Genomic DNA, 13,313 nt, shown 5'->3' with positions numbered 1-13,313 from the left:
ATGGCACACAGCTGAGCGTTAATAAGCATGCACACCTTGATGCTGGATGCATTGGCTGACATGCAAGAGAGCCTCCTCTCATTGTCAAGGAGCATGGAGAAGTCATGCTCCAAATTGGCAGAGGACATCATGCAGAGTGTGCCCTGCCAGCAGGCTCTCTCCAACTCCCTGTCATCCTGCAAACCCAGAGGCACTGCCACTGCTGCCTCATTACTTATTGGAGCCTTTGTGTGGACAGGTCACCTAATGCTCTGCGATCCCTGTTAATATGTAACTAAACTCGCTAGCAAACCCAGACAGTGGTACGCTCTGCATGATGTCCTCTGCCGATTTGAAGCATGACTTCTCCATGCTCCTTGACAGTGAGAGGAGGCTCTCTTGCATGTCAGCCAATGCGCCCAGCATCAAGGTGTGCATGATTATTAGCGCTCAGCTGTGTGCCACCCCATTGAGGTCCTCATCTGAGTCTTCTGCACCAGAACCTGTCTGCCACCTCGCCCTCTGGTGAGCTGGCACACAAATCCTTCATCCTAGCCTGGTTAGTGCCTCTCTCTCTCTCTCTCGGTTGCTCCTTGGCCTGCTGTGGCTAGACAGATGGCACTTTTTGGGTGTCTGAAAGCATGAAATTAGATGGTCGAGATTGGTATGAAGGAAAGGAGTGAGTTGGGGGGAATGGTGGGAAGCAAGAAGTCCATGGGCAGGCCATCAGCAGCTTGCACATCATGGCAGATAGCAGGATGAGCTTAGAGTTAAGAAGTGGTATAAGACAGGAATATACCATCATTCTTAATGTTCACAGTGATGCCTGATGGCATGTGCTTTAGGGCAGTTGCGCCTATGATGCTGAGAGTCATCTCCTCTGTAGAGCTCAGGAGTCCTTGCCCCTGCTGGTTCTGCTTTGCACAATTCCATTGTTGCCATTTTGTCATGCAAGAGAGAAGGCAGAATGTCAGTGTGTGTGTTGCAATGCGTTTGGGCGTTATAGTTGAGGAACTGAAAGTATGGAGGAAGCAAGAGGTGAGTGTGAGGCAGACAGAATTGGTAATTGTGTGAGGGTGAGATCGGTTATCTGGATGTTAGGCATGAGTCCTGAGTGCCAGGTAGTGCTGCTAGGTGTGCTGCATTGATTAGTATGAGGGGTTGGCGGTGTGGTAGTTAGGTGATGTTATCTGAAGATGGAATCAATGACCATGACCACAACAGACTTCTTGTAGCACTTGCTGCTGGGCCCTCGCTTCCAGATTCTGGGTGCTGACCTTCCTGACCATTTGCTCAAACTTTCTTCTGAAGGTGTTTCTTGAGGACCACCTGGCCCCATGTGAAACCATGGTGTCCCTCCTTCTGCCCACATCCACCACTAAAGCCTCAAGTGCTACATCCATCACCTTGGAACTCCCTTTCTGATGTTCTATTTTTCATATTTTAATTTTCAGCAACTTTATTAAGTACAGGTTCTCTTTAAGAGAGGCAGCTTGCCTTTAAGAAGAATAGGCTGGGTGAATCACACACTCCCATCTCAACTCTGCTCAATCTCCTGCTAAGTTCAGAGAAGCTGCAGTGTGAAAAGGCAGCCAGCTGTAAGAACCCGCTCACTCCCACACTACAATCAGGTAAATAAGATGGAGCACCAAATTCCTCCAATGGAACTGGCATGAGCAGGGCATAAATCATGACCCCTGCTCCAGAAAAAAACTAAGCTATTAAATTTTTAGCCCAGCATGTCATAGTATATATGAAAATAATTTGCAATTGTTGACAGTTTTAAGTGAGAATTTCAAACCACTGGCACAATTATTTGTTACTGTTATTTTAGTCATTCATGGGATGTGGGCATCACTGGCTAGAGCAGCATTTATTGCCCATCCTAATTGTCCTTGTTCAGAGGGCAGTTAAGAGTCCACCACATCGCTGTGGATCTGGAGTCACATGTAGGCCAGACCAGATAAGGACAGCAGATTTCCTTCCCTAAAGGATACTAGTGAGCCAGATGGGTTTTTACAACAATCGACAATGGTTTCATGGTCATCATCAGACTTTCTTAATACCAGATTTTTATTGAATTCAAATTTCACCATCTGCCATGGTGGGATTCGAACCCTGGTCCCCAGTGACAATACCCCGATGTCACCGCCTCCCACAATTATAAGCTATACCTGGACCAATACATTACATCTTATTTCAGTTCCCTATTGCAAACTTAATTCTGTGCTATTTATAAAATTTTGTTTTTCTGAAGGTCTCTACCTGTGTAAGGCCGAAGTAAATTCAGAGCATAATGATATGTTTGTCGGGCTACACTACCTGGAATAAGGTTTACACACCAAATGGAACCTTTACAACCAAAGCTACTGTCATGCTAAATAGTACAATGAGACTCAAGAGAAATCACCAAAAGAGCTAAAATTACATCATATCATATAATATCAATCCTAATATAAACAACTTGTCAAAAATGATCCTTATCCAATTCATTTGTCAATACATCTGGCCCTCCATTTTGGAACTTAGATAAAACCTGAAAAGAGGATATTGCTCCAATAATATTATGTAAGGATGGGTTAGGTAGGCTATTTTCTATCTCAAAAAACATGAGTGTGAGCTTGGGAATTTGATGAGTGAGGGAATTTTAGAGGTTAATTTTAAGGTTTAATCTCTTTCTAAAATCAAGTCTATTTTGCATTTAGCATTTAACTACAATTTACTTTTAAAGTTAAGTTTCTTTCAGTCTTTAGTCAGTGATAAACAAGCTCCCTACCAGAGAAGCAGCTACAGTTAGTTAATTAGGTAGTTAATTAGAACTGGTTTCTCTATAGCCAGCGGTGCTGGCTCATCCCTGTGGAACTTTAGCCTGTATAAATACTGGTGGTCTTGCTAAGCACACAAAGAAAGCAAGTACAAAGACAGCAGTTTGAAACAGAGTGTGAGCTTGGGAATTTGGTTAGTGAGGGGATTTGGTGCAGTGAGAGAGGAGTCTCTGACCTTTTACAAAAAGAAATGGGCCAAGAGAGGGAGCCAGCAATAGGATGTGAGACCTAAAGCCTAGAAGCATTAATTAGGTGAGCAGATAGGTGTGTGGTTGGTGAGTTTTAAGGTTTTTCTTTCTCTAAGTGGGGCAATAGTTCAAACTGCTCTCAGGGAGATATAAGCATTGCATTAAATTTATAGCTTAACTCGTTAAACCACGGGGTATAACTGCAGATAATCATTGAATGCTATTTCTAAACTTAATTAGTTAAATAAAACAATAAATATGGCAGGGAAGGTGATGTCTTGCAACTGCAGCATGTGGGAGCTGGTGGACACCTGTGTAATCTGCAGCAACTACAGTAAGTGTCTGCAGCTTAAGGAACTTTGGTTCAGAGTTAATGAGCTGGAGGATGAGCTTCTGACACTACGATGCATCGGGGATGAGGAACGTTACCTGGACACTTTGTTTCAGAGGGTAGTTACACCCCTTAGGCTAGGGTCTTCTAATTTGGTACACAGTCAGGGACAGGAGTGTGTGACTGCGAGTGAGGCAGTTATGGAGATTGAGAAGTTAGAAGTGGAGGAGCCTCAGCCCTTGCAATTGTCCAACAGGTTTGAGGCTCTTGCATCTTGTATGAAAGATAGTAGAGGCTACGAGGTGGATGAGCAAGCTGACTATAACACTATGGTGCAGGAAGCCTTCAAGTGATGGGTGTAAATAGAAACATAGTGGTAATAGGATACTGTATAGTCAGGGTGATAGGATCAGTTCTCTGCAGCTGAGAGCATGAGACCAAACCGTTCTGTTGTCTGCCCGGTGCCAGGGTTCGGCTGGGGGCCTGGAAAGGAACTTTCAATGGATGGGGGAGGATCTAGTTGTCATGGTCTATGTGGATACCAATGACATAGATAAGACAAGGCAAGAGGTTCTGCTTTGGGATTCTGAGCAGCTAGGGGCTAAATTAAAAAGCAGAACCAGAAAGGTAATAATCTCTGGATTACAACTTGAGCCACAAGAAAATTGGCATAGGATAAAAAAGGTCAGAGAGTTGAATGCATGGCTCAAAGACTCATGTGGAAGAAATGGTTTTTGATTCATGGGGCACTGGCACCAATGCTGGGGAAAGTGGGAGCTGTACCATTGGGATGGTACACCTGAACTGTGCTGAGATCAGTGTTCTGGCAAGTCATATAACTAGGGTGGGAGAGAGAGCTTTAAAATAAATAGTGGGTGGAGAGGGGTGGGAATCTAGAGAGGGGAGATATGGTAGATTAAAGAAATAGGACAAGGTAACAGAGTAGGGTAGTGATTTGAGTAATGATAACCAGAGAATGGCAGGGAGGGACAGAGTGTATAAACTGAAGAGTGCACTAGCAGATAAAGTCAGAGTTTGAAGAATGGTAAAATGACAGAATTAATGGCTCTGTATCTGAATGCATGGAGCAATGGTAACAAAATGGATGAATTGATAGCACAAATAGAAATAAATATGGATGATCTAATAGCCATTTCAGAGATGTGGTTGCAAGGTGATTAAGGCCAGAAACTAAATATTCAAGGGTATTTGAATCAAGGGAAGGAATCTAGGAAAAGGTGGTGGGGTAACTCTGTTAATTAAGGATGACATTAATACTGCAGTGAGAGATGACCTTAGTTCAGAAGATGAAGATGTAGAATCAGTTTAGATAGAGATAAGAAATAGCAAAAGTAATAAATCACTTGTGTAAGTAGATTATAGGCCCCTAATAGTAGCCACACTTTAGGACAGAGTACACCAGAAGAAATAATGGGGGATTGTAAGAAAGGTACTACAATAATCATGGGTGATTTTAATTTTCATATAGATTTCACAGATCAGATTGGCAAAGGTAATATGGAAGATGAGTTCATAGAGTATATTCAGGCACATAAAACAATCACAATCACGAGGGAAAAAGTACACAGAAAACTGTCAGAACTAAAGGCTGATAAATCCATAGACTTGATGGTTTACATCCTGAGGTATTAAAAGGAATGGCTTCAGAGATATTGGATGCATTGGTCTTCCAAAATTCCCTAGATTCGGGAAAGATCCTATCAAATAGGAAAATTCAAAGTTTAACACCTCTATTCAAGAAAGGAAGGAAACAGAAAACAGGAACCTAATGGCCAGTTGGCCTAATGGACAGTTTCTTAGGGTAGTACATTCTAGTGTTATGCATGGAGCTATTTTAGACCTGGTAATGTGCAATGAGACAGGATTAATTAATTATCTCATAGTAAAGGAGCTGCTAGGCAACAGTGATAAATTTTCATATTCAGTTTGAGGGTGAGAAATGTGGGTCTAAAACTAGCCTCTTGAACTTAAATAGAGGCAATTACAAGGGTATGAAGACAGAATTGGCTAATATTGGGAAAATAGGTTTAAAGGTAGGACAGTAGAGAAGCTATGGCAGACAATTTAAGCAGCTATTTCATTGGCCTCAACAAACATATATTCCATTGGGGAAAAAAAGACTATGAGAAGGATGCACCATCGGTGGCTAACTAAGGAAATTAAGGACAGTAAAAATTGAAAGAAAAAGCATACGATACTGCAAAGATTCATGGTCAGTCAGAAGATTGGACATATTTTAGAAAGCAGCAAAGAGTGACTAAAAAAAAAATAAAGAGGGGAAAATTAAAGTTTGAGAGGAAGTTTGCTCAAAATATAAAAACAGAAAGGAAGAGTTTCTACAAGTATTTAAAAAGGAAAAGTGAGTGTTGTTCCCTTAGAGGGTGAGACTGGGAGAGTAATCATGGGAAACAAGAAAATGGCAGAAGCATTTGAACCGGTATTTTGTGTCTGGCTTCACTGTATAAGACACAAAAAACATTCCAAGAATATTTGAAAATCAAGAGGTAAAATGGAGGGAGGAACTTAAAACAATCACAATCACTGGGGAAAAGGTATGGGGAAAACTGTCAGAGCTAAAGGCTAACAAATCTATGGACTTGATGGTCTACATCCTGAGGTATTAAAAGAAGTGGCTTCAGAGATATTGAATGCATCGATCTTCCAAAATTCCCTAGATTCTGGAAAGATCCTAACAGACAGGAAAATTCAAAGTTTAACACCTCTATTCAAGAAGGGAAGGAAGCAGAAAGCAGGAAACTATTAGCCAGTTGGCCTAACACCTCATAGAGAAAATGCTACAATCCAATATTAAGGAAATAATAACAGGACATTTAGAAAATCATAATGCAATCAGGCAGTGTCAATATGGCTTTGTAAAAAGGAAATCATGTTTGACTAATTTATTATAGCTCTTTGAGGAAGCATCAAGCAAAGTGGATAAAGGGTAACCTGTGGATGTGGTGCACTTGGAATTCCAAAAGGCATTGATAAAATGTCACATCAAAGATTACTACACAAAATGAGAGCTCATGGTGTAAGGGGTAACGTTTTACCATGGATGGAGGACTGGTTAGCTAACAGGAAGCAAAGAGTAGGGATAAATAAGTCATTTTCAGATTGGCAAGATGTGTGGAGTGCCACAGAGATCAGTGCTGGGGCCATAACTTACAACCTATATCAATGACTTGGATGAAAGAACCAAATGCAAACTAGCTAAACTTGCTGATAGGTAGGTAAGTAAGTTGTCAAGAGGACATAAAGACTCTACAAAGGGATTTAGATAGCTAAAGTGATTGGGAACAAAATTAGCAGATGGAGCATAATGTTGGAAAATGTGAACTTGTCCACTTTGGTGGGAAGAATGAAAAAGCAGTATATTCTTTAAATGGAAAGAGATTGCAGAGCTCTGTGCCATCAAGGGATTCGGGTGTCCTGGTACACAAGTCACAAAATGTTAGTATGCAGGTACAGTGAGTAATTAGGAAGGCAAATAGAATGTTGGTGTTTATTACAAGGGGAATCGAGTATAAAAGTAAAGAAGTGTTGCTAGAGCTGTACAGGCCTTTAGTTAGACGGCATCTGGATTACTGCATACACTTTTGGTCTTCTCACTTAAGAAAGGATATAATTGCATTAGAAGGAGTTCAGAGAAGGTTCACTTGACTGATTCCTGTGATAAAGGGGTTATCTTATGAGGAAAGGTTGAGCCTCTACGCATTGGAATTTAGAAGATTGAGAGGTGATCCTATTGAAACCTATAAGATCCTGAGAGGCCTTGACAGGGTGGATGCTAAGAGATGTTTCCCCTTGTGGGGGAGTCCAGAATTAAGTGACACAGTTTAAAAATTAGGGGTCTCCCATTTAAGACTGAGATGAGGAGAATTTTCTTTCTCTCAGAGGTTGTTAGTCTTCCCCAGAGAGCAGTGGAGGCTGAGTTAGATAGATTTTGATTGACAAGGGAGTCAAGGGTTACGGGGGCAGAAAAGAAAGTGGTGTTGAAGCCACAATCAGATCAGCCATGATCTTATTGAAGGGCAGAGCAGGATCAAGGAGCTGAATGTCCTATGCCTGGTCCTAATTCTTGTGTTCTTGTGATACCAGTGTTAGCTAAAAGCAACAATAAATAGGATAGATATTTCATAAACTTGACCCTTTTAATTCTGAAGAATCTAGAAAAATTTGGGCTGGAAGTTTTTTCCAATCTTATATTGCTCGCCGAATAATTCAGTTCAATGAATAATGGTTAACTAAACATCTGAACTGATGCATACAAGGGACAGAATTCTAGAAGATGGGGTAGAATTTTCTCCCCGTCGGGTGGGCCGGTCGGGAGTGGGTGTGCAGCCGATCGGTGCCCTCGATCGGCTGGGCACTGCCATTTTGTGTGGGTGGGCCAATTAAGGCCTGCCCAGCATGACACGCACCCGGAAGCACTCAGCGCTCCCTGTGCGGGCGGGGGGGAGGAGGGAGAGTTGGGGCCTGCGCTCTTTTGCGCACATGCATGCAAAAGAGTGCAGAAATCTCCCTGAGGCACAGAGCTGCCTCAGGGAGATTAAGGAAAGTCATAAAGATTTGATAAATAAAAAAATAAAATTATTCAGACATGTCCCCTCATGTGACATTGTCACATGAGGTGGGACATGTTTGTCAATTCACATTAAACCATTTATTAAATTAATAAAGCCTTCATGAAACCTCATCCCGCCCGTAGATGAGGTTCCATGAAAATTGCAAAGGTCGCCTGGGCTCTTCGCCTGCTCCCCAACCTCAAGGGTGGATGGGCAGCCCTGCTAATTACTTCAATTAGTTTTTAAATTACCTTAATAGGCCTTTGACCAGGTTGGCGGGTGTGCAGCCAACTCTGGTGCGTGCCCACTGAACTGAAGATTGGAATGATGCGCGGTGAAATCGGGATGCACTCCCGACGTCACCGCTCATCATTTTACGCGTCAGCGAGCGGCGCCCACCCCCGAACGCCGACCAGAAGATTCAGGCCATGGTGTTGTCTGGCACTAAGCTCCACAAGCATAAGAAGTGGTTTCTGTGAAAATTAAAGGATACAATCTTTTAACATTTATCCTTATGGCCAAGCTGTGTTTTTAAAAGTTCAAGTGACAATTATTTGCAACATAACTATGGAGTGGAGTTGTTGAATTGCTAACACGTCAGAATTGGTAAACTGTGTGAGGACAGCTTGAAGAAGAAGTGGAAATTAGTATGAAATAATTGTTTTCAAATGTATTTTTATAATTTTGAAAGTGAGTAAAGACCTGACAGTCCAATTGGTGCTATTTAACATTGAACATACAATTAGCATCTCTCCACGAGTGAATAGCAATGCACGCAAGGACCCTAATAATTTAAACGGCTTTCAAGGTACCTCTGCAGTAGAAATCCCAAGAAATAAGCTCAAATTCAGGTTGCACTCTGCTCAAGTAGCTCCTAGTACAGAACATGCACCTGTTCCTGACATGGTTCACCAGCACAGAGGGGGCATGGCTGATAGTAACGATACGTCTCTCTGGAAATTTCATCTTCCTCAGCCACAATGGAATTATAGATAAGCTTGAAGGTTAAAATATCCAGTGATTTGAGGCATATTGGCTTCTTGAGAGGTTTTGAGACATGAGTGCATCAAGTATCAATATGTTCCCAATTTGGGAGCATATTATTCTGCTCTAAGAATGCAAAAAAGTTCGTGTACAGGTACAGCAAGCAATTGAAAGGCAATGGCATGTCGGCCTTTATTGCCAGGAGATTTGATTACGGGTATAAAGAAATCTTGTTAGAGTTGTACAGGGTTTTGGTGAGGCCACATCTGGAATACTGTTTGTAGTTTTGGTCTCCACATTTATGAAAAGATATACTTGCATTGGAGGCAGTACAGTGAAGGTTCACTAAATTGGTCTCTGGATGAGGGGGTTGTACTATGATGAGAGGCTGAGTAAATTAGGTCTATTTTCTCTGGAGTTTAGAAGAATGAGAGGTGATCTCATTGAAACATAAAGATTCTGAAGAAGCTTGATAAGATAGATGCTGAGAGATTGTTTCCACTGGTCGGAGAATCTGAAATTTGGGGGCGCAGCCTCAGGATAAGGGGCCAACCACTAAGAGCTGAGATAAGGATAACTTACCTCACTTAAAGGGTTGTGAACGTTTGGAATTCTCTGCCACAGAGGGCTGTATTGTTGAACATATTTAAGGCTTGGATAGACAGATTTTTGGTCTCTCAGGGAATCCAGGGATATGGGGAACAGGCAGGAAAGTGGAGGTGAATTCCAAGATCAGCCATGATCATACTGAATGGCGGAGCAGGCACGATGGGCCATATAGGTCTACTCCTGCTCCTACTTCTTGTGTTCTTGTGGGAAAGAGACCTCTCTCCATGCCCTTGCCATCTGCAGAAGCACCTCTATGGAAGCATTACTAACCTTGGAGCCACCCTTCCTCTAACTGCAGCCATTCCATCACAGCCTCTTTTGTTAGCCTCCTTTCCAGTTGCTTCCATATGTGATGAATTTGGTCCATTTGCTGCCTTCCCTTTAATTGTGGCTCCCAAACCTGCCAGTTGTCAATTGGATGTTGAGTGCAGAATCCATTATTGTGCCTCACTGCCTGCCTGAATGGCCATTTGACCCAAATTGATCACCACATTGGAACTTCCTCCCTTTCAGTGAAATTCAGCCCTTTGTATCGAGGCGGCTTGAGCTACACTTTATGCAACCAAGACATAAGGAAACCACTCATTGATTAGGAACTGGGTGTCCAAAATTTTTTACATGGTTTTGCCTTTTATTTTGGGCCTGAAATGGTTGTCACAGCCAATGTAGCAAGCTGAGGTCTTTATTGCAATATTGAAATGAGGTTTCTGAGCTCATTTCAGACTTGGACTCTTAAATTTGTTTGCCCTATTCAGAGCCTAAGATGTGCAAGCTCCAAGTGGCATTTCTTGGTCTTGAGCAGCCTAGCCAGTAGTCACAGGAGGCCGGTCAAAAAAAGACCACATATTTTGAACTTTTTCAGTGTTTGTGGAGCCAGAAAGAGCATGAGTGCTCCTCCTAGCTCTTTAAAACAATTGCAGGCTGTTGCCAGCTGATCCCTGCCCCCTTTCATTTGCCACCCCATCCTCCTCACCCAGGCTTACCACTGGACCTCAGTATGGGCCTAAACTCCTAAGGTACCCATAGCTCACCTGATTCATTCTGATGAAGTCAGAAGACAAATTTACTTTGTTCCTCAGACCTCTCTGTTCCTGCACTATGTCCTCTGCACTGCTGGAATTGCACCCAATTTGGGCGCTTAAGAAATTTAGGTCCCTGGGTTTCTTACAAAAGTACCTGAATTTTTGAATAAATTGCAAAATTGTTTGGAGGCTACAAGTATAGAAAATAAAATGAAGGCCATCATCACCAGCAGTATAAGTGTTTCTGAACATTTTCACAATTTCCTGGATTAAGCTACTGTAATAGAGTTTTCATATCAGTAAAAGCTCCTTTGACAGTACTATCAGTAGTTACTGAAATGTTTGTGTAACAGCCAGATAGACAGGAACTAATCCTTCTAATCCTCTTTTTTTCTGGCTGTATTACCACTGAAGGGAGTTTATTAAGTTCAAACAATTGGATTTTTATAAAAGCAAAAACAAGGTTATCCCACCAATACATTTCTACTTAGCAATTCATGTAGCTTAGACTGTATCTTAATTATAATTTGGTTAATACATTTGGTTAATAACAAAGTAGAGCAATAGCCATGAATACAGCTTTCTGATGTCCTGATTCACAGCATCCTTAATAGATTCTTTACTGATCATTGTCTTTTTTGTTGCTGAATGAAGCTTTTCAAAACATACAACTTCAAACACAGAACCAACTCATCATTAACAGAACATCTGTCTAACCTTCTTCCAACAGTTACTTAACTGCAGCAGCTACAATGGTACATAATGTTCTCAAGTACCTATCCGTCTCTTTCTAACTATATTCAATATTGTTATTTTTGCAAGGTTCTTTCCGTTAGAGATAACAACAATGGATGTCACTGGTGTCTCATTACTGTAAGGCTAAGGGAAATTTAGAGTGAGCACATTTTTAAAAAACACAATTACTTTGTCCTGTTAGCTACAGTGCTAAAGATTTTGCCCTTACTCTAGGAGATTGACTTGTGGGTTCAAGCGTTGAAGTACCCTATCAACCGTTTGTGTAAATGCCAGTAATGTTATTTCTGAAATGTTATTCACAACACCAATCAATATTTATGTACTGCAACAAACAAATCATAAAATGTGCTTTTTAGAATATAGTCCATAATCTGGAAGAGCAGATTCTCAACTTACTACCTTGATATGCGACTGTTTGCAACATGGCTGCTCCATCTCGTTCATCTTGTTAACTCAGTGTCCTAAATGTAAAATATGACAGATACTGCCAGTTCTGATGAAAGGTCTAAACCAGCAACATTAACCCATCTGTCCCCTCCACAGATGATAGCTGAATTGCTGAGTGTTTCTGATACTTTATGATTTTAATTCAAATGCTTTGATTCATCAATAGTGTTAAAACAATTGAAAAGACAGTTGAGGAGCCCCGGGTGCACGGACAGGTAAAGGGCTTCGTCTCAAAGAGCCTTGGCCTTTACCTTTACCCAATAAGTTTGGGGTTTTTGCTGCCTATGTGGATGAGGGCAAACTCTGAGGGATGAATGAGCAAACTGACCATGGCAGCAGGGCACAAGGTGCCATTCAGATGGGGAAGTGAAAAGGAATGTGGCTGGGAACAGCGTGGTCAGGGAAATAGATACTGTTCTCTGCAGTTGTGACCAGGAGTTCTGAAGGTTGTGTTGCCTGTCTGCTGCCAGGTTCAAGGACATCTCCTCAAGGCTGGAGAATGAGGTTGGTTTGAGAGCTGGAGGTGATGGAATTCAGCTGAGCGGGGAAGATTCCCTGAGGAACGAGTCAGTGAATGGCTGTCACTTATTTTTCAGAAAGAACATGTACACGCATTGCGCCTGTTTCAGCTAAACAAAATAAGTGACAGTCATTCGCTGACTCATTCCTCAGGGATATGCCTTAACCAATCAGGGTCAACCTGTCTGGTTTAAATTTCAAACAATGATTGACAGTTAACTGAATTTTCCATGCCCGCTGGCATCGGTCGTGTTGGTGGCGTAAGTAGGACAATATGGCAAGAAGGCCAAAAATCGGTTTCACAACATTGTGAAACCAGTTTGCAATCACCCACTCTGCCCAGCAAAGGCGGGCCACATTTCCCGCCATCAGATTTAACTGTAATATATCTGGGGAAGAATTTTCTCCCTGTCAGGAGGGCCGGTCAGGAGCGGGTGCAGGCAGGCGCGGAGCCGATCGCTGCCCGCAATTGGCTGCGCACCTCCATTTTACATGGGTGGGCCAATTCAGGCCCGCCCAGCGTGACGTGCGTCCGGTAGCGCTCAGCGCTCCCTGTGCGGGCTGGAGGAGGAGGAAGAGTCAGGGCCTGCGCTCTTTCGCACATGCGCACGAAAAAGCGCAAAAATCTCCCTGAGGCATAGAGCTGCCTTAGGGAGGTTAATTTCAGAATTAGAATTTTTACCAAAGAAGGTGAAAAATAATTTACACATGTCCCCTCATCTGACACTGTCACATGAGCTGGGACATGTTTGTGAAATTTATAAAATATATTTATTAATTCAGTAAACTTTTCATGAAACATCATCCTGCCTGTGGATGAAGTTTCATGAAAAATGTGAAGGCCGCCTGGGCTCTTCGCCTGCCCGCCAACCTTAAAGTTGGACGGGCAGCCCTGTCAAATTGCTTAATTGGTTTATTAATGGCCTTAACAGGCCTTTGACAGTTCGGCAAGCACACAGCTGACTCCGGTGCATTCCCACCGAACAAAAGATCAGAATGACGCGCGGTGACATAGGAACGCATGCATATCAAGCCCAGCTCGCTGGAGTCATTCCCCCATGCTG

The sequence above is a fragment of the Cetorhinus maximus genome, chromosome 3 (genome assembly GCF_964194155.1).
Source record: "Cetorhinus maximus chromosome 3, sCetMax3.hap1.1, whole genome shotgun sequence".
NCBI lineage: Eukaryota > Metazoa > Chordata > Chondrichthyes > Lamniformes > Cetorhinidae > Cetorhinus > Cetorhinus maximus.
This window is presented reverse-complemented; position numbering follows the sequence as displayed.